At 31.8% G+C, this 18,871-nt stretch overlaps 1 protein-coding gene across 2 annotated transcripts in view; it reads right to left on the bottom strand.

Moving 5' to 3' along the window:
• LOC113518372 (uncharacterized) overlaps positions 1-18,871 on the bottom strand; it is a 55,818-nt gene that overhangs the window by 17,025 nt on the left and 19,922 nt on the right. The window contains exon 1 of one of the 2 annotated variants that reach the window (XM_026903260.3): positions 9,163-9,312. The exons of the other annotated variant lie outside the window; for it this stretch is intronic. The gene's annotated coding sequence lies outside the window, so the exon portion shown is untranslated. Of the gene's footprint in view, positions 1-9,162; positions 9,313-18,871 lie in introns of those variants that run through there. 2 annotated transcript variants of the gene reach the window in all.

Raw genomic sequence — 18,871 nt, forward strand, 5'->3', positions numbered from 1 at the left:
AAAATACTTGCTAGTTCTAGGATGCACTAGTACATTCTTTTAATCGCCCCGGAAATCAAAGCTGCCAAACGACATTTAACAAATGGACGACGTAGTAAATATGTGGATGTGAGTATGTCTTGTAATACTATAATAATCGAGTTCATTTACTAAGCTTATCGTAATTACTAGAGTAAGCTAATATAATATACGAGTACATGGTCAAATAAAGCAAATTGATTTGATAACAAACGCCATGGCAACGAATTTCAATACATTACTCCAGTAATTATGAATAGATATACCTACTATGAATTTTCTACCTATATCAGTGCTTGTGATCCGCAATTAAAATAATGAGTGCAGTGCATTAATTGACTGCCATATGCTACTTTTACTGCAACATACTCGTATAATTAGAGGAAGATTGTACAAATGGCATTTGCTTTGCTGTTACTGTCCCACGCGTGTTTCAATTTAATGAGTGATTCCCCCAAGAATAGCAATATATGAGAAGTTGTTTATAAAGAAATATTGGTGACAGTTGTCACTTCCCATCAGTAGGCCGTCAGCTTGTTTGCCATTAAATTACATAATAATTTTAAAAATGTGTTCCCAAAAAAACACATCGACTTCAATTGTGGCAAAGCCAGTTATTTTGATTTAAAAACTAAACTGCTGAATCGATTATGATAAAATTTCTATGAAACTAATCTATTAATAAATGATATTAGATAAAAAAATAATTTTGAAAATTGGTTTATAACTGACGGAGTTACGTTGTAATTTTGTCGCTATATTATCTTTAAGTCTACCTTCTTTCTAATGATACAATTTCTTAATCTTTTGAATAATTTATATTACTATTTTACTATTTTAAATTAATGTTTTAATTTAATATTGTTTTTCTACTTATTTGCTCACCACGTTCTACCGTCAATTATATTTTCTGTTATTCCTATCTACGCTCGATTGGTAGATAACGCCATATGGTGTTAAGTCTGCCATTTACAATATCTTGGTGTATTAAAGTTTAATAAATAAATAAATAAATGGATAAAACATGAATTCGTCAAAGTAGATATTTTAGAATCCAAAAAGTGCTTATTTTTATTCATCAGAGAATATGTCTTTCGCACATTTTATTGAAAGAACACAGATGTAAAAACAAAGAGTAAAGAAGGATGATAATACTCGTATTTTTATACAAAATATAAAAACGTAGAAAGTATTTATCTCTCATAAATGTTTTGATATTGAGTCATAAATATTATAAGATTTGTCATCCCATTCGAGAGCTTATTGGAAAATAATTTTTCGCTCATAAAACAGACGTCTATTTTTAACCCTTTGCTCTTTTCCGTTATTAGGGTCTCGTAATTTGAAAGGGAAAAATGTGCAAGGAAATAAGTATCCTTAAAGGCAACCGACATAGTCTAAACTATGCTAACTGCCTTTAAGACCTTTTTCTTAGTTTTTAAAGTTACGTACTCGCGACTGTAATTCCAGGCGAGGTAATGAGGCATAGTTTGACACTAGACTTGCCACCCTTTCGCTGAGGTAATAAAAACAGTCAAAAATATTTTTCGTTTCAAGTTTTCTTATTTATTTTTTGAAATAAGCAAAAAATATTGATGCGTTATAATATATATATAATAGCGCGAATCTAATTCCTTTTATTCACACATCGGTCGTGTGGTCCTGGCATAGAATAGGCCACCCCTTCCTTTCCCGTGGTTGCGATTAAGGAAGGACGAAAGATGGGCACCAGCGTCCCTATTAAAAACATCTCTAAAGCCTAAATGCGGTTGCCAATCCGCCTACCAAGCGTGGCATATATATATATATATATATATATATATATATATATATATATATATATATATATATATTCGTATTTATTTTGTAGTATTTAATCTTCATACTGTTAAAAAGAAAATATAATTCTCACCCTAAACATAAGTACTGATTAATTTGATGGATGGCAAATAGCGTGTTTTTTTTTATGAAATGAAAACCTTCACAATCATGATTGATCGGTCTGTATATGAAAAATCATGATTTAATATTCTGTAATAGATTTTGATTTTTGACGTTTATGTTATGATGTTTTATTTTTATATAAATACACCTAAGTACCTCTAAGAGTTACTTATTATCCACATCATATATTATCCTTACACTGACATTTATCCAAAATTTTGAGGAAAAAATAATATGATGGTAAATTGATATAACTTAACTTTAACTTTTAAATACTTATGAGTACCTATAATATTGCGGTGGATTTCAATTTTTTATTTATTAGCTAAGAACCCGCAGGAAATTAAATCAAATGAAGAATTTAAAAATGTATTTAGTAAAATAATCTTAATTAGCATATCTATTATATTATTTATTTATAGATCCTTAATTCTAATCCGGCTCGAAGGACCAGACCGATATTACGTATTTGCAATATTTGCTCAATTATATGAAGGTCGGATGAGTTGTTTAATATATATTCTGGCTGAGTATTAAAAGTATTTTTAATTACATTCGAGTCGGCTCTCGGCGCATGCTACCGTAAAAAAAGTATATCTACGGTATGCGATCGCATTCCCTTGCGTTGCTCTGCGTTTGTCGTATCTATAATATTTTAATTTTTTTTTATACCACAAAGGTAGTCACAAAGGACTCTCTCTTCGGGCTCTCAGCCTCTCGGCAGGCTCTTCTCAACGAATAACAACTTTCCCAACCCAGCAGTAGATTTTAAAAAAGGCTCTCAGCGCATGCTACCGTAAAAAAGTATATTTTAAATGACGATTTAAAAGTGCTTGTAAATAAATCTATTTGAATAAAGTTGATTTGAATTTGACACTACAGCCTATGGGATACCTGAAATACCGACTGTACAGATTATGGAGATGTGACAAAACTACTAGTATATAAGTGGGTAACCTACTAATATATAAGTGGATTAGTTCAAAGTTTAGTTCATGTCGACATGCAGCTGTAAGTGGTTAAGTGCCTTCTAATGATGGCAAACTTACATTGATTAATGGTGCAAGATTATCACGACAGTAATAGTGACTGTATTTAACGACCTCTAATGGTCTACAGAGACTGTTCTTATCAAAGATATCGTTGACTTAAGAAGGGGAGAGTTTCTCTATTCGACTCCTTTTTAACTGCTCAAAAAAGGAGTGTAATGATTTTAGGGTTCATGTAGGTATGTGAGTTTCGTTGTTCCATCGCAACTTCTAAATGCCTGGATAAGTTTGAATGTATGGAGTATTGTTAGAATCTTTATATCATTCCAAGTTCTTTTGCCATGTTAATCGCGTTTGTAAATTTGTGGAGCAAAATATAGCTACTTGTTAGTTCGTCGATACGTTATTTTCTTGTTGTGAACTGTGTTTTCAACCAACTTCATAAAAGAGGTGTTTATTACTTCAACTGTATTTTATTGTATACCTATTTATACAATACGATCAGCGATATTCTCAAATTGTGAGTTAATTTTAAGGTTTATTTTTCAGTACACTCTCTCGTATTAATTTAATCAAAAATTAAACCAAATTTTTAGGGAAAAATTCTTCAATTATTTATATCTTATCACATGAAGACATATAATGAACGCGCTCGCATTCCGTGTATATCTTTATTTAAATTTTCCATTACATTGTGATGAATCTGGGGGCTCGGTAACGCGAGAATGAGGCCATTATTCGTTCAATATAGGTAAATTCGCAAGCAATGTGAAATTTTAAAATAAAATAAAAGTAAGCAGGTATCAGGGTACCTGCCTACAATTTGATATGTTTGTACCTTTTTTTCACTTCATTGTAATGATAATAAAAATAAAAAGAATGCATATAATATAATTATAATATTATGTATACTGCTAGACAGAAAGTATATTATATAATAGTTTTATTTTAAATATTATTAAATAATGTACTTAAAGATAGAGGAATAGGCAGCAACGTCACTCTTAAAACATCACTAACCGACCCAACCCGCCTGCCAAGCGTGGCAAAACCCAGCGTGCTGCTGAACATAACCATTCCCCATACGGGCAAAACGTCCCGTATGGAGAATGCTTATCTTCAGCAGTGGATATTTCACGGCTTAAATGATGAAATGCTGATTTAAAATTCTAAGGTTTGTCTATAAAAACAGGAGTAAACTATTATATACATAAATTTGTTTACATAATAATTGTTACATATATGAATATACTATTATATAAACTGACGCTGCTGTGTTTAACGTAAGTTCGTATGCCCACACTTTGCCAAGTATAAAAAACCAATGTTATTATTACTATCTCTAGAAATAATTCAGCTATGAATAGTATTTTCTAATATCGCAGAGTGAGGAAAAGGGATCGTTAGTAACAGGGACTAAATGCTCCATTAGAAGCATTATATCCATCAATTTGATCTCCATGTGGTTTCTACTAGCAATCATCGCTGGTAAATTCGTTGTTGCTGGTATACCATTACTGAACTGGTATCCCGTCATCGTAAAGCAATAGCACAAGTGGTATTACAACTTTAATTTCATCCATTGATAAAAATATCGATCATATTCAAATAAAATTAGTTATATCTAATACATAAAATTCTCGTATCGCGGTGTTTGTTACCAAACTCCTCCGAAACGGCTTTACTTATTTTCATAAAATTTTATGTGCATATCGGGTAGGTCTGAGAATCGGCCAACATCTATTTTTCATACCCCTCAATGATAAGGGTGACCCACCCCTAAAAATTTTTTTTTAATTTTTTGACTACTTTTTTATTTATTTTTATTTTATTATGATTTAGCATTGAAAAATACATACAAATTCAAATTTTCACCCTTTTACGATCAACCCCTATTGTTTAATCGCAATTTTTAAAATTCCGCAATATGGTTGCAAGATGGCAATCGAATATAATAATTGTAGTACGATAAATTTCCATGTATAATTCTCGAAATAACGTATATGATAAAACGTTTGCCGAGTCAGCTAGTATTATATATTATTTACACATTACATATACAAGTTGTCACTAATAGCTTATTTAAATATTGATTCAACCTTACCACAAAATACATTCAAAGTTTTTTTATATCGGCCATATTCGAACTCCAACATGCGAAGTGCAAAAGTCAAAGACTTGCTGAATCTACGCCCTCTAATAACTAGGCTACTAACTAACGTAGTTTAAGTACGACTAACTTTCGTAGTTTAAATTTAATTTGGAAATTAAATAAAATGATGTATGATTCAATATTATGACTCTTGGAACTTGTAAAGAAACACCAATTATTTATTTCTATACACATTCATCTCATTATACTTCAAACGTTTAAAGGACAAAATATGTTTTTTTTTTCATCGCGTATCCCAGCCCATCAAAGTCGTTAAAGACATCTTTAGAAAATTCCAAATTATATTTTATTAAGGGTGTGTCTCGTAGGACCGTTTCGTTTCCGTAATGTTAGCTTTCGAAATATTAAAAAGTTTGTCTCCTTAATTTTTTAACTACGTATCTACAAAATATTAATTATCAAATTTGAAAAAGCGTTCAGAAAATTAATACATGACAGACATGTACAAACTGAAGTAGTACTTAGTAATTAATATTTACAGTTCCGTATTAAGTATTCCGTATTATTTAGGTTCAGTATGACCTGTCAATGACCTCGATCTACTAGCATTACCTGGAGACGTTACGTCTCTTTGCGTCTTTTATCACATACTCATATATCATGGAATGTGTTTAGAGGAATATTTCAATCAGCTGTTAAATTTCATTACCATACAACCCGTCACAAGTTTCATCTCGCCATTATGAATGGGAGGGGGTCCTATAATGAGCGTTTCTGTAGACATTTTCTTCCACGCACAACCACAGTATGGAACTAACTCCCAAGAGAAGTATTTTCGAAAAAATACGACATTGAACCTTTAAAAATAGACTATATTTCTTCTTATAAGGCCGGCTATACACCTGCAATTTCTTTAATACTGCGGGTGCTTATGAACGCCGGCCATCATTTACTATCACGTGAGTCACACTCTTGCCTCTATATTAAATAAAAATAAAGATCTTTAAGTAACTTCCAGAGGAACGAAATTATGTAATTCAATTGATTTTTGATATAGCATATTACATTACATTATCAATTCTGAAGTAATTTTCACAATTATTTTTGTGATCAATAAGACTTAGTCCTTAATCTAGTGTTAGGTTCATTTTAATTTTATGACAATTAAAGCTGTTATTTTTATTTATGGAGCAAAAAACTATTTATTACGATGCAAAATCTATTTGTACATACACAATTTCACTTTCTAAATTGTTTTAATCTCTAAACTTTTAAATGTATCTACGATATATTCATCGTTTATCAGTGTGTTCGGCCCACGGTCGAAGTTGCGAAAAATGTAGGTACTTTTGTAACTTAACAAATATATTAGAATCAAAGGTTGACTGGAAGAAATCCCTTTTATGGGATAAGTCCGCCATTGTACTCATTCTTTTCTTAAGAACTCTGTATATTATAATTTAAGACTTTACTGTACAATAAAGTGTTACCAACAAATAAATAAATATCTAATAAATATATAAGTACAATGATAATATGGAACCGACATGTCCAACGCACTTTTGACTTCTTTTTACCAATCCAACCGGTTATTTTATTTCAGGAAAGAATAATAAATTATTACGAAATATATCCACAGTATTATTTTTAAATCAACATCAAACCTTGTTCCAACCTACTCTACGCCCACTAACTCAATACCGGTTTTATTTTTCTATACCAAATTGGTTTTATTTCATAAATAACTAACTTGTCTTTGTAGACAAGTTAGTTATTTAGTTGGAATTGTTTCCAATGCACTTAACATCCCTGCATATAACTGTCACGTTGATTATATAGATACAGCATCGAGTCTCAAAAAAGAGTTAACTTTTTGTCAGCTAATTGTCAAATTAGCTGACTCGTTATTTTATTACTGTTCTATGTATATACTTATGCACACAATTTATCTTGATGTTTCTATATGTAATTATTTAATAAATAAAATAAAATTTTACCCATTAAAAAGGTGCAAAAATTATAAGAAAAATAAACATAGAAATTATAAATTTATCACACAAAATTGTATGTAAAATTTGACCCGCTTTTCTCGAATCATTTGTATGGAGACACTATCTATATAACTATATAATATAACTATATAATATAACACTATTTTTTTTATACAACTTAGAATGGCAAACATGCTGACGGCTCACCTGATGGAAAGTGGTAACCGACGCCTATAGACATGAGCAGTACCATGGACATAACAGAGTATACTGTTTCGCCCATGATACCCCCCATGCGTTGCCATTCCTAAGGACTCAGATGTTACTCCTCTGTACCCAGTAAATTCACGCCATATACGCCTTCAAACCGAAACACAGCCATGCAAACACAACTGATTCACGGTAGAAACACGACAGAGGTACCCAAGCAATCGACTTTTGTACAAAGTACTACTTCCGTTTTCCAATAGTTCGATAAATATCCAAAATCACTTGACACCATGTTACGAACATTTAGTATTAAACACTTCTCATAAATAAAAGAATAATATGACACTTTATTAAATTTCGCAGATCAGGTTGTCCCGAACGACAGTCGAATCTGGCACCTATATTAGACGAGGGACGAATTTCCCCTTTGTGTACGTCAACGAACTCGTGTCCGTTTTACACTGCAATTCTTTGTATTTATTTATTTATTTCATTAACTGGGTGAGCTTTACAGTCACCCAGGAAATCATCAGATATGTGTTATTGTATAATTAATATATAATTAATGAATAAAATTTTACTGAAATAATTAACAAAGAAATAACATTAGATTTTAAATACCAGAGGGAGACTTTGTATAAAAGTCGTTAACTTGGCCACCTCTGTCCCATTCGTGTTTCTATCGTGAAGCAGTTGTGTATGCATGACTGTGTTTCGGTTGAAGGGTGGGATATGGCAGTGAATTTAGAGGATACAGAAGAATAACACCGGAGTCCTCAGGAATGGCAATGCATGGGGGGTGTCATGGGTGAAACAGTATATTCTATTATGTTTATGGTACTGCTCATATCTATAGGCGACGGTTACCACTGTCCATCAAATGGGCCGTCAGCTTGTTTGCCATTCTAAGTTGCATAAGAAATATCTCTGACCACAAACACTCTGTGGTTATTCTATTCTGACGGAAAAACAAGTACACCAAAAACACCCCCATCGCGAATACCCTAATACGTAACATAAGTCTTAAACGCAAATCGTTAGGTATTAAGATAATCCATAGTCACAACAACATATATTATCCTTAAGGCTTAATTTTCACTCAACGAGCTATTCTAAACGCACCCAAGTACAAGGAGACGAGAAGAAAGCCCTACCTGAGTTGTGTAAATAAGCGTTATCATACAGTATTCATACTTGCGTATATGGGATCACACTTGGAAACGTGTTCAAGCATCAAATAAACAAAATATTGTATGGGTAGTATTATGGGAATACCATTATCGTAATACTCTACGATGTACTCGTAAACCATACAATGCCTCATAAATGATAACCGAATCTAATATTATATGAGCCGACATCTAGTAATAGAAATCTTTATTAGATTGTCAATATTTGCAAAGAAAAAAAAGACCAGTTTTTTTTTATTAGTAGTTGTTCAAAGTGATCAGTTCTCATGAGATGACGATAAACAAGTTAGACGATCTAATATGAAGGTAACCATCAAAGCAAACTGTACTATGTTGACAATCGTTATCTTAACAGCCTGCGTGATTTTTCGCGCCTCGCTTAAATGATTCTAGGAAGGAGAAAACCCGTTGCGTGGAAGTGAATTCTAAATTTAATAATTCAGAAAAAATCTTTAAACGTACAGACTTTTTGGTACGCGCACTCAACGTCTGTACCGCGTATGTATGGTCTTTGAACCTAGCATATGTAGTTTTAAAAGAGGAATAAAGAATTAAATTAAAAGTCAAACATGTTTTTATTTTTTTATTTTTCAAGTACATATTGAGAAGGTTCATGATGATGTCTTTTCTCTGCAAATACTTGTCCAACAGACCTACTCTATTATTACTGTTTGAAGGAACTTATACCATACTATATGTACACTTACGCGATTCGTTGGTGTGTATTTGAATCTGGAGACCTAAATGTTATAGATCTAATCACCAAAAACTGACACACTTTATTCTGCAGTTGCAAAAAAAAATACAAAATATAAACTTAAACAAAATGGCTGACCGTTTCTCGATACGGCTTTAACACTCAACACTTCATGTAGTAATTGTCTTAGTTTATTCTAGTAAGTGTAGGTTTTATTGATTGCAAAAAAAAAACTAGACATAAAGGACATACAGTTGGTTGCAGTTTGCGTTTGCGTCACAACACTTCACACGGCCCTTTTAATAATGCCAGTGGAACAATCAATAGATTGAAATTGAACATATTTCATTTACTTATATTACAAATGGACAATATACGTGTAATATATAATGTATATAAAAATTTATGACGTACATTAGCTTAATGGTTAGCTAGCACGGACAATAACTTTCTCGTAGCTAAATAGTCACAAATGTTTAAAAAACGTATACAAATAATGACATGACTGGCCACAAATAATATAATTGTTACTATTGTAGATAAATGAATACAACTTTGTTGTTTCCTTTTTTTTTTGTTAGTATGTACCCTTAGATTAGATATAGATAGAGTGTCTCCATAGAAATGCTTCGAAAATAATGGGTCAGCTTTTTCATACAATTTTGCGTGATAAATAATTATGAGTCATTGCTTTATAACTTCTTTATTTATTTTGTCTTACAATTTGCATCTTTTTAATGCGTAGACACTCATTTTCTTTATTAAATAATACATCAAGATGTATTTTATACGTAAATATATAGAACACTGACAAAAAAACGTGTCAGCTAATATGACAATTGGCTGACATAAAGTTGACCCGTTTTTGAGGTTCGATGCTCTATCTATGGTATATACCATAATCTAATTACATACCGTTACTTCGTTCTCTGTATTTCAAGGATATTAAAATTGTGTGTTAAATTGTTTGAAAATATTTATTTTATTTTACAATAGAGAGGTTGATAATTTTTTCTTCTATACCCCTGTGTTAATGCTGTCGTATATTTGTGTAAAGTTTTTTTCTTTTTTCTTTCTGTATTTATAATATATGCTCCTTCTCTTTTAATAATTTGATGTGTTAACCGTATTTCTTATCAACGAAGGGCCATAAAAGTTTATTAGCCAAATTCAAACTTACAAAATTTATGATCGTATAAGTCAGGGGTACTCAAACTTGAACTGCTGGCGATCTACTTCAATATTGTTAGACTACGATCGATCGACTCTGAGAGGTTGCAAGTGTGCATGTGTGATGCAGGATTCTAGTTAGGGTATATCGTGATATATATATATGGCGGTCCTCCACCGTGCGTTTTTCAAGGCACTTTCTTCCACGCACAACCACTCTTTGGAATATATATATATATATATATATATATATATATATATATATATATATATATATATATATATCATCAGGTGAGCCGCATGCTCGTTTGCCCCCTGTGTTGTAAAAAAAAAAAAAATAGTCGTAGAATACTGACGGATATATATATTTAATATTTGTCAGATCCGTCAGTATTCTATAACTATGACGATATATTAGTTTTCCGTACAATATGCATTTTTTTAGTTAATGTCGAACAGTGAATTACGACAGACGGTTTGGGCATCCCTGGTATACATAAACTAGATCATTAATGATCATGTATGTGGTTAATTGATCATTAATCAATTAACCACATACATGACTCTTTGAATATCAATGGGATCTTTTTAGCAAAATACTATTATAATATAATAAAATACACAGGTCTTTGTTGTTTCAGCCCATAACTCACCACTGCTGAACGTAAGACTTCCCCATAAGGGAAGTTTTGCCAGTAGTTGCCACGCTTGGCAGGCGTATTGGCAACCGCAGTTAGGCTTTTACAGATATCTTACGAGGGACCCTGCTGCCCATCCCTTCACTATAAGCTCCCTTAATCGCCTCTTACGACACCCACGGGAAAGGAAACGGTAGCCCATTCTATGCCGGGACCAACATGGCCGACACAAGTCTTTACCCGCGCGAATTAGATCGATCCAAGTATGTATCAAACATTATTCAAATACTTTCAGTTGTTTGCGCGTGACTTAGTAGCGCACTTCCAAAAATCTTTACAAATATTCACGTTTACGATACGAGTATTAGTACATAAGAGGATTATACCACCCAACAATGGAGGAGGCGAAGAAATATTAAAATAACAAAATCCTTTCAAAGGACGGGAACAACGTGGTCCTTATTTAGATCTACGTTTAAGGTATTGGCAATAAGTAATCGAAGAGGATTTAGAAGCGTGAAAGGTATGATATATGTGTATGATATATGTGTATACGTTCCTGCTAAATTTCCATTAAATTATTCTATATAAAACTAAAGATTTGCATGCAAATCTACAGTCAGTATCACAAGTCAACGGAAACAATACAACCACTCTATATATAAATCAGGGCGACTTAAAAGATTAGTGCAAATTTGGGTGAACGCCATAAAAGGTCAAATTTGACTAACTATAATGGGCCGACTTAACACAAGGGTTTGAAAATCTTAATGGATCGGTCGAATTTTGATCCTGACCGTACCGATCCTAAAATTTCCCACCTCCTCCTTTCCAAGAACTCTGATTTTATTATATCAAGTTAAAATATTTACTTACAGTAATGCTACAAAAAGTAGATGTATATTCAATTGTATTACAATAATACTGTAAAAATTTAATAACATTTGATATCCATTATTGATCAATCTTCGATATTCAATATTTATACTGAGAATTCTAATAGAAGCATTCCTCATTTTCGGTCCATTCCATTTCACTGTTAATAACGTGTGACATGACAAGCAAATATAACAAATGCACAAAGCGACAGGTCAGCAAGAAGCGTGTAATGAAACGTCAACGAATTTCCGTCAGTTTCCGTCGCCCGCTAAAGGATTATTGGTACCTTTGTGAGCCATTTTCGCAAGGAAAATTACGGCCGATCACTTTTTATAGGAAAACTTGGTGATTGATTCAAACATTGTTAGACTAAAAACATTTTATGCCAGGACCCTCCAGTGGTGCCCAGGGGTACAATCGTCTGGAAATAAAAACTTTCTCTCGGAACACTCCCAGATGTGGACGACTTGTAAATTTTTGACATTACCTATATATTTCTATTACAGTTTGTGTTCGAACTAATATGATATATAGAATCGTATCAAAAAAAAAAAATTTAATATATGTACTAAATATATATTTATTCTTATGACTTTTTCTTACTGCAAAATGGCCCAATTTTTTTTAAAGCGTATGTAAATGTTAGAGTTTTTAAGTTAAAGTGCCAACAGCAATTTCTGCACCTCCACTGAAAATTTCAAAAACTAGAATCCAGTGCTCGGATATTTCGCTCGTTGTTCTTGTTAACATGAATCCTATTCATATCTTCCCCTATAATATTATATTGTCTATGCCCTTACGTTATGAATTCTCCTGGTTTTCAACTTGTAAATTTTTACGATAATTTGCAATTAATTATATTCATCGGTAAAAAAATGAATATAGAAAAATGTACCTTTAATTATACAATTAAATGAATTAATTCAGACATCAAAAAGCTTTATTTGAACTCATTAAAAGTTTAAACTTCCAGTTACAACTTCGCCATTACTTTAATGTTCAATTTACATTGGCATAGATTATTAATACTGACATTGGTCAAGTAACTTCCTCACTCGCTGTGCAATAAAATTAAGCAAAGTAAAGCAGGAATTTCAGACATTTATTTTTGGTGCGTACCTAAGTAAATGTTTGTAAATCGTTAACTCTATTTTCACGGAATTCAAATTATACATTTTTCTGTTTATTTGTGAGTGCAATCCCATTGAAATTCCCATATTTATTCTAGGAAAAAGTCTGTAAGTAAATATTAAACTGCGTGTGATTTAATAAATTGGCTAAGTCAATAAATCAATTTACCTACGAGTATTTTATATTTGTCTAGATAATTTAATTTCAACGAATAACATGACATAACGGTAGGCACATTAATTGCAGATTTTATTTTCCAAAATTGGGTAATCCGGAATTATTTTCCCGATTACTCGTTTTCTAATCTGGTTATACTCACAACACAGATCATCATACTATGAAACCCAGCAAACGATTTTAATTGTATCTCTTATAACTGTTAACGTTTGTAACTATTTATTACATAAGACCTGATGGAAAATAATATAATAATAATCAATCGACTATACTAAAGATATAAGGAACGACATAAAAAAAATAATGTAACGATATAATATGTGTTATATCTCATATTACATTTATTATTTAATTACATGTAAGATTTTTTTTATAAAATTGAAATATTAGTACCCTAATTAAAAATCTTTGATGAAGAATGTTTTTTTTTTAATGGATGATAATGTAACGGTAATCCCGCCTGCGCTAACGGTATACGCTGGCGGGGCACCAATGAGAGGTGATGCGTGAAAATGAAAAGTCATGTCAGTATGGCCATCATGATGAATACACTTGGAATTCAGCACGATGGTTACCAGGATTACTAACAATCCCTTTCCCTCTAATAACGATTGGGTACGTCATTAAAGCTCCACGACGGAACAAATAACCTTACATAAACACTATTAGTAAGAATTAATCTTGAAGGCTATATACTTATTATTTAATAGGTTCTTAATGGGTGATAATGGAATGGCAACCCTGTCTGCTCTATAGGTATATGCTGTCGGGGCCACAATGAAAGAATAATAGGTGAGTACAAAAACAGGTCAGTAGGCCCATCGACAATGCATTACTACTCCTGAAGGTAAATAATACGCCACAAAAGATTATAAAAGGATCAAAACCCATAAATCATTATTTTGTGTCTATAATTATTAAATAGTGAGTTGCGTTTCGTGTTCATATGTATATATATATATATATATATATATATATATATATATATATATATATATATATATATATATATATATATATATAATTAAAAATTTGTTACATGGGTTGGTTATATAATATATACTTAAAATGTTACTAAAATAATGCTTCTTTTCACTCAGGCTTTGCTGGAAGAGAGCTCTTACAGAGTTAAGCTCGCCTACTTGCACATCTTTATTCAAAATAAATTATAATAATATAATTTTTGTGTACAATAAAGTATAAATAAATAATTAATACTTTATATACTGGTTCACGAGAGCAAAGCCGCGATGAATAGCTAGTAAATTATAAATAAATAAACTCACTAATACTTTAAATTTTCGTAATTTATTTTCAGCAGTAGCCAATAGTCTAATTAGAGAGTTTTGGCACTAGAATTTAGTTTAATTGCAGCCAAAACTATTTCAATACGTACAGTATTTCGGAATTTCCGAGGACGGTCACATGACTCTTGCCACTGCGTGTAGTGGGAACTAATTTAGGTATTTACTTACGGGTTTCCATATGTAAGTCTAGAATAGTCTGTGTTCGTTGCGTTAGATTCATCTTAATTGTGGAAGTACCATGGATTACATGACAACATGGCGGTCATAAATTATAAAAAAAAATCATATCTTTATGCAACTTGTAGTTATAAATAAGCTGATGGCTCACTTGATGGAATCCTCTATGACACAATAAAAGATTTTACACAAGATTCTACGCCATGGCACCCTTACCAGATTTTTAAAATGAACTGAAACCTCAGACTCCTATAGTTAAATTACTCAAAAAATCCTATCTCATTTTTTTTTCCTGTTGATACAAAATACCTATCAATTTATAAACTTTGCAATTGATTAAGCAAGTAAACTTGATATCATTTTTTTTATCAAAATGTAACAAAATAAAAGTTCAGTATAAAAAAAGTAATAAAAAATACAAATTACGTAAAAACATTTAAGTAGGTAATTGTTTATCCATCATTCTTATATCAAGTCGGTACACGTAACACAACTTATATAGGCAACGATTTTAGAGGTCGACCCCCAAAATCAGTTTTCGTCATTCGTCGTTAGACCCCTGGGAAACCGAGTACAACCCCAAGGGGTCGATATCAACCACTCTGGATATCCCTGCTTTGCGCGTTACCATTCGTGAGCAATAATGTTGTGTCAAGTATTTTCATAAACTTAAATTTATCAATGTATTATATGATATTCGTGTCTAATCGTCTATTCGTGACTAAACTTATTTTAAGTAAGTCTAAATTCAACCGCTTAATTAAATAATTTTCACCAACACCAGAGGGGGACTTTGTACAAAAGTCGTTTGCTTGGGCACCTCTGTGCCATTCTCTATCCGGTTTGAATGGTGCTATATGGCAGTGAATTTACAGGGTACAGAGGAATAACACCTGAGACCTCAGGAATGTTAACGCATGGCGAGTATCATGGGCGAAAGTGTATAGTCTGTTATGTCCATGGTACTGCTCATGTCTATAGGCGACGGTAAGCACTTTCCATCAAGTGGACCTTCAGCTTGTTTGTCATTCTAAGTTGCATAAAAAAATCTACAAAATATAAGTAAAATTTTATATATCTTTTCTAACAGTATTTTTACATTGTTAAAGCCATATTCGCTTTTGACGACGTTACACCCGTGTTATTCCCCTAAGAAACCTGAATAAAAGAATACGTAAACGCTTACGTGTAGAGAGTAAGTTTATTCTAAAATACTAGTGATATCCCGAGTGAATATTATTATCATGTGTTAAAAAAAATGCACAAAAGTTAAATACATTCTTTTATGAGTTGCGAATAATGAACAATATTATACAACTTTTAAGTGATGACTTTAGTTTGACCATTAAAAGTTTAGCCACACGTCGCGCGACCAGTTAGTGTGTTCTAACCGCAACTAAGCTTATTAAGTATATACTCATAAGTTATATATGATTTAACAAAGTATATAACAATATATTCAGATGATTTCTCAATTTCGTATGTATATTAAGTGTTTTTTAACGAACCGAAAACATGATCTTGCTCGGTGGCCTGTATGCAAAAGTATATTCAATGTTTACTCAGCACTTTCCATCTTTGGCCTCTCCAAGTTGTACAAAACAAACATTTGCTCGGAGCTACTTTGAGTTGCAGAAACCGAAATAAGGATATCCGCAAAAGAACCAAAGTCTATGTATAGCCCGAAGAATAAGCAATCTGAAATGAGTTGTAGTACCCAATAATCGATAGAAAGGAATAGTTACCTTGCTTGTGCTATCGGTGTACGCTAGCGAGGCACTAGTGAGGGATGATATATAAGAATAAAAGCAGATCAGTTGGCTTATCATGATGAATATATAAAAAATTAACAGCGATGGTTCCCAGGAGGAACTGCGTGGAGATTCATCTGATAATGTGTATTAGTAGCAATGGGGACGCTGGTCTCCATTACTAATGATCCCTTCGTTATGTGTTGCCATTCCTGAGGACTCAGGTGTTATTCCTGTGAACCCTGTAAATTCACTGCTATATCTCACCCTTCAAACCGATACACAGCCATGCAAACACAACTGTTTCACATTAGAAACACGAATGAGACAGAGGTAAAATATATAAAATATGCTGGGTGGCTGCTGGAACATTGTTTATGAAAATGTAAATATAAAAAATATATATAAAATTTTAGTTTTACATACGTTTTGTATAAGAATATTTTTAAGACTATTATTTCGAGCCACAGATTAAAGAAAGTTATTTCGATAAATTTGCATTTGAATGTCAAGTAAATAAAATGTGCGAGAAAAAATACCGTCCGTCGCCTCCCCCCACATTCTACCCACACTTCGCCTCTGAAGTTTGCCAGCAAAAATTTCGTATATTAAATAAGCACCTAAGATTTATTTATAGCTCTGATTTATATATTTTTCTTGTGATAAAATTTGAAGCGAAGGAATTTTTAATAGGTTTTCGCATATTAATTTCAAAACGATTAGATATTATATATCTAACAATTCAATTGCGTTTGAATAACGAAAGACCATTATTTTTAAGGGGATTCTCATTCTACTGATCTTTTATTTCATTTGTGTGTGTAACTTTGTTCTTTTCTCATTAAAAATCATTATTTTCCTTAAATTTACAGTTATATTGTTATAAAGTTTTGTTTCGTACATACATACAGTAAATCGCAATTTAAGCAAAATACACATAAATAAAGAAAAAAAAATCAAAAAAGTTTCGTTTTTGAAATCGGTTAAAAATGTTAATGAAAATAGTTACTGCACGAAATACAGAATGGTAAATATAACAGAAATAAAAACTTGACGGTAAATTTCTAGTTTATTTTATATGACAAGGTCAAGGTGCCTTACATTATAAATGCACTAATGAATGGTAACTACATATAATATTTGAATAACAGGTTCTTAACACGCAAATCAATTTGACACGTTTCTTACCCCTCTGATAATAATCAAATATGACCCTACCACATGTGGTCACGATAGAAACTCAATATACTCATAGCATTTGAAAGAACTTTCCGACAAATTATTGTTTCTTTTTTTTTATTAATTTGACATAATGAAAAAGAGAAAAATCTTTTATATTTAATGTTTTAATTGATATACCTGAATATTTTATTTAATATTTTTTTCCAGTAATTTCTATTTATTATTTTATTTCACAAAAACAAACTACTTCAATTGTGAAAAAATAATTTGATTGGTAATAAGGAAACTCGCTATCACATCTATATTAAGTAAGATCAGATAAATATATATAGAAGTATATACAAAAACAAATCAAAAGTTTACTTGAAAATACCCACGGGAACCATCGGGTTCCGCGTCGAATTAGCCAGAAGCTTTTACCAATTGGGAAAACGTAATAGGATCGAAGAAGACTCTTTATACTAAACGTATTATCGATAGGAAAACACAATGTTCTATTAATAACAAAACTGCGTAATAATAACTTTAAAATCATCTTAATAATTTTAATATATCTATTTTAAACGCTTCTTTTTCATTTGGTATTATTTGGTAAAAATAAATCTTAAATTTTTATAGAAATAATGGTGCAATAAGAATTGATTATATTATATATTTTTACGTCTAATTTTTAAAAGCAAATTTTAACGAAAAGAGAAAATAAAAACGAAAAAAAATTGTTTACAAAATAAGCCAAGTATAAAAAAAGATTGTAGATCCTACGCTGTATTACTCTGGTATTACTTAACGCCCGTCTGCTCCAGCCGAGATTATATTGCTTAATTTAACTCCACGTTGGATGCTCTTATAATAAATTATATACGTTCAAATAATTAACCCTTTATAGGGCAACACTAATAAGTGCCATTAATTAATTGTCGCATTACTCAGAACAATTTTGGCGGGCCATAATTACGTGACAGTTACGACACCGAAATAAATGCTCAGCTTATAAGCACAAATATTTACACGCGGCCGGGTAATTCACGTCTTCCGTGTTTCCAGAAGTTTCTAAATATGTTCTGTTATTATTTTTCACCTCAATGGAAGTACAAAAGTGAAAGAAATACGTCACAACTTTTAGTGTAACGTATTTCTTACACTACGCCCAAGTACTTGGAAAGTGAGTTATTAATAGTTCGATAACTGGGGACAAACAAGCTCATTACTTATCAAACCTTGGGAAAAAATATATGAAATTACAGAGTATGAAGGTATAACGGCTTAGTCCTTAGAAATGGCAACAAATAAGGGTTATCATGAGGGTC

The sequence above is a fragment of the Galleria mellonella genome, unplaced genomic scaffold, assembly GCF_026898425.1.
Source record: "Galleria mellonella isolate WM207_F2 unplaced genomic scaffold, CSIRO_AGI_GalMel_v1 utg800, whole genome shotgun sequence".
NCBI classification, from domain to species: Eukaryota; Metazoa; Arthropoda; class Insecta; order Lepidoptera; family Pyralidae; genus Galleria; species Galleria mellonella.